The following is a 4,403-nucleotide window of genomic DNA, read 5'->3' as shown; positions in this document are numbered from 1 at the left end:
GTGGGGAACCTGCTGGGGTTGTGATGGCACCAGTGAAGCAATAGTGGGCTATGCTGCGTGCTAGGCTGGGCAAGGCGCCCAACATGCAGGGAGTTACTGCTCCTGTTTGCTATCTAGGATTCAGGGAAACTAACACTTCCTGAGCCCTGGGGAATCCCTGGTCCCAGCCGGTCATAATTCAGGCACCCCTATCAATGCCACTGTCATAAATATAAAGGGAAGGGTAACAACCTTCCTGTATACAGTACCATAAAATCCCTCCTGGCCAGAGGCACAAAATCCTTTTACCTGTAAAGGGTTAAGAAGCTCAGGTAACCTGGCTGGCACCTGACCAAAAGGACCAATAAGGGGACAAGATACTTTCAAATCTGGAGTGGGGTGGGGCGCACGAAGGTTTTGGTCTGTCTGTTCTGTGTGCTTGCCGGACACAGATCAAGGAAGCAAGCAATCCAACTCCATTCGAATCAGTAAGTACTAGCAAGGGAATGCGTTAGCTTATTTTTGTACTGGCTTGTGTTTTCTCCTGTGCTGAGAGGAAGGTGTATTCCTGGTTTTCTTTTTGTAACTTTAAAGTTTGACTCAGAGGGAAATCCTCTGTGGTTTTTTAATCTGATTGCCCTGTAAGATTACCTTCCATTCTAATTTTACAGAGGTGCTTCTTTGACCTTTTTTCTTTCTAATAAAGTTCTGTTTCTTTTAGAATCTGATTGGGGTTTTTTTTTTAGCGTCCTAAAAAAACCCAAGGTTGGTCTGTGCTCATCTTGTTTATTCTCAAGCCTCCCCAGGAAAGGGGGTGTGAGGGTTTGGGGGCATATTAGAGGGGAGTAGGAACTCCAAGTGGTCCTTTCCCTGAGCTTGTCTAAATCACTTGGTGGTGGCAGCATTAACTAATCCAAGGTACAAGGGAACATTTGTGCCTTGGGGAGTTTTTAACCTAAGCTGGTAGAAATAAGCTTAGGGGGTCTCTCATGCGGGTCCCCTAGAGTTCAGAGTCGGGAGGGAACCCTGACAGCCACTGTACCATGTGTAGGAGGAGTCCCCTCAGACCCAGCCCTGCCCTGCCAATGGTGAGTCCCCCAGAATCTTTGCAATGGATTTGAGAGGGGGATGGGAACTCAGCTGCACCCCTAAATAGTGAGCAATGGCCGACTCCCAGGACAGCCCTCCAGATTGCTCTAGTGCGACTCCCGCTGTTCAAGTGGGGGATAATGGGGACGGAGATGGGTCACACAGGCAGAGCTTGAAGACCACCCTGCCTGTTTGCCTCCTCTCGGAGCCTGGCTGAAGAAGGTGCTGGGTCCATTTATCAGGAGGAAGCTTTGTGCACCCCCAGCCCTGAGACCAGCTTTCTTTGTGGAGGGGATTCTCCCAGCTGCAGAACAGGGGATGTGAACTAGCAGGAAGTCCAGCCCTGGGTTTTGTAGGATGAGGTCTGCCAGGCCATGGGGGTGTTTGGAACTGCTGAGTGTGCAGAGATGCTACAGTGGCCATTAATCTCCAGGTATGGAGCGAAGAGCCGAGTGGCTGAGGCTTGGCAGCAGGGAGGCTGCATGGGAGATGCTGCCCAGGTGGTGCATGGAACAGGGGCTCGTTGAGGGCTCTTTGCACCTAGGCTTTGGGGCGGCCTGTTTCCCTGCCCTGAGCATGTCCCAGGGCATCCCTGGGGGATGTGCTCATTACTCTTTGGGAAGTGTGGCCTGGCTCCCAGCTTTTGCAGGGCATCACTTCGGAGGAGGGTTTGAGTTTGTTGAGCCTGTGGTAATCCTATTCCCAAAGGCTCTGGGGACTCTCCAAAGTGGGGCCTGGTCTCCTGAGTGGATGTGGATTATAGAGCCCTTGCCAAACTCTCTCACCCAGCCTTCTTGAACATTCCTGCCCCAGCGCTATGCTGGGCATGGGGGAATGACTGGCCCATCTCACTTACACGGACAGAGGGTGGAAGAAGGGGTTCTCTTGGGGGCATGGAGTGGCCAGTCACTCTTAATGACCTGTTTGTGTATTAGGAGCCCCTAGACTCCTTGGTGTGAGTGAGGGCTCTGCTTGGCTGGAGGTGCCATGCCAACAGCAATCCAGGCAGGAGCGAGGGAGCTGAGGGCATCTCCCTACAGGAGCAGCATTGATGTGAGGAGAGGTGGGGCTAGTGAGCCAGTCTATAGGGTCTATCTGCAGCCCAAAGAGCAGGTACAAGGGTCAATGTGCTGGAGGCCCGCATTTTGGGCTGGAAGGGTGGGGGTTGCAGCTCAGGCTCCCCCAGGGTGGGCATGATTTCCTCAGTGACAGGGAGTGTTGAATGCATCTAGGAGATTCTTGTACCACAAGGTATGTGCCTGCCCCTGCCTGGTGGACTGGGCCTCTCACACTCAGGTATGTGGTGCAAATACTTGTGAGGATGAGTGTGAACTTTGTGTTCTGGGGCCTGTCTCTGCCCTGGTCTTGGGTGCTGGGATTCGGGCAGGCAGATCGAAGGGAGGTGAAGCCCCAGGAAGGGATACTTGCAGATCACTCTTTGCCACTCATGCCCAGTTCCCTACACAGCACACATGTCTGCCTGGGAGTTTGTGCTCTCAGAAACAAGGCCCAGAGCAGGGAGTATTTTGCCTTATCCAGGATCCAAGTGATTGCCTATGTCAAGCTTTATGGACCCTGTGTTGTTTTCCCTCCCACTGAACTGGTTCTCATTAGCCAGCACAGCTGCTGTGGCCAGATGTTGCGGGGTAGAGAAGGAGGCTGGCTGCTTAGTCCACAACTGCTCTGTGCTTCTCTTTCCTTTGGATTGGAAATGCTCTGACTGTTCAGTTCTTTGGAGCCAACCCCCCACCCTCCACTAGACCCAATGCTGGATAGATCTTTCCACACAGTGTAAGAGTTGGGTGAGGTCTGTGAGGAGACCTCTTCCATTGAATCCAGAACTGGTGAACAGGGAGGGAAAACTAACTAGGGGAAGCTGTGATGTTATTGACATGAACAGTAACTGTATAGATCAGGGGTGGGCAAACTACGGCCCACGGGATTGGCCCCCTCATCTGGCAACACATCCCTGCGACTCCTGAGGGAGGGGTAGCAGAGGGCTCCATGCGCTGCCCTCGCTTGCAGGCACCGCCCCCTGCAGCTCCCATTGGCCAGGAAAGGGAGCCACGGCTGATGGGACCTTCGAGGGAGGTACTCGCAGGTGAAGGCAGCACGTGGAGCCCTCTGCCCTCCCTCCCCCAGGGGCCGCAGGGTTGTGGTACTGGCCGCTTCCGCGAGCGGCGCAGGGCCAGGGCAGGCAGGAGCCTGTCTTAGCCCCGCCGCATGCCGCTGCCACCCCGGAGCTGCTCCAGATAGGCTGTGCCATGCCAGAGCCAGCACCCCAACCCCTGCTGCACCCCTCCTGCACCCCAACCCCCTGCCCTGAGCCCCCTGCCACACCCTTGCTGCACCCCTGCTCCAGCCCTACATTCATGACCCTGCATGCAATTTCCCCACCCAGATGTAGCCTTCGGGCCAAAAAGTTTGCCCACCCCTGATATAGATCATTGTTGCAATCAAGGTCCGATAGTGTCACCAAATCTTGTACAAAGGAGGTCACGTAAGTTGTCTATGAAAAGGTTATGATTTGCTGGTTACGATTATGTTATCTGTATGCAGGTATCATTTTTGTATATAAAGGTATAAGTATTGGCTCTATACTGTCTGTATTTCAAACTTAGGCTATGCTTCCGGGTGACACCCCAGACAATGTGGCGTCAGCACTGCCTAGCCTGCTTGATGGCCCATTAAGGACCATCAGCTATACAACTGACCCATTGAGAGAAGGCAGATACACCTTGTGACTCAGCAAGGCATGCACGGACATGCCTATGGACAGAACTCTGAGGTTTTTCCAGGCCATGTGCTGGGTGGCGTGTGGTTGGAACAAAGAAAGCAAAAGCCACATGGCAAAAAGACTATAAAAGGCAGCAGCATCTCCATTTTGTCTTCAATCCTGCTTCTTACTTCCAGAGGAAACTTGCTACAAACTGAAGCTCTAAACAACGGACTGGATGACCCATCCCAGCTGTGGATGCACTCCAGAGACTTGATTTGAACCTGCAGTTTATTCCATCACTGCTGCAAGCCTGAACCAAGAACTTTCCCATGACTGTATGTAACTGATTCCATTTAACCAGTTTCAACTCTCATCTATATTTCTTTCTTTTTATGAGTAAAACTTTAGATTCTAAAGGATTGGCAACAGCGTGATTTGTGGGTAAGATCTGACTTGTCTATTGACCTGGGTCTGGGGCTTGGTCCTTTGGGATCAGGGGAACCTTTTTTCTTTTACTGCGGTATTGGTTTTCATAACCATTCATCCCCATAACGAGTGACACTGGTGGTGATACTGGGAAACTGGAGTGTCTAAGGGAATTGCTTGTATGACTTCT

The 4,403-nt window shown here is 52.2% G+C and overlaps 1 long non-coding RNA gene across 1 annotated transcript; it reads left to right on the top strand.

The window, feature by feature from the left end:
* Positions 1 to 430: 430 nt before the first annotated feature.
* LOC142073087 (uncharacterized) lies at positions 431 to 4,203 on the top strand. The gene is made up of 2 exons (XR_012669776.1): positions 431 to 467; positions 3,690 to 4,203. It is a non-coding gene; the product is annotated as an uncharacterized LOC142073087 (long non-coding RNA).
* Positions 4,204 to 4,403: the final 200 nt, after the last annotated feature.

The sequence above is a fragment of the Caretta caretta genome, chromosome 8, assembly GCF_965140235.1.
Source record: "Caretta caretta isolate rCarCar2 chromosome 8, rCarCar1.hap1, whole genome shotgun sequence".
NCBI lineage: Eukaryota > Metazoa > Chordata > Testudines > Cheloniidae > Caretta > Caretta caretta.
This window is presented reverse-complemented; position numbering and strand designations above follow the sequence as displayed.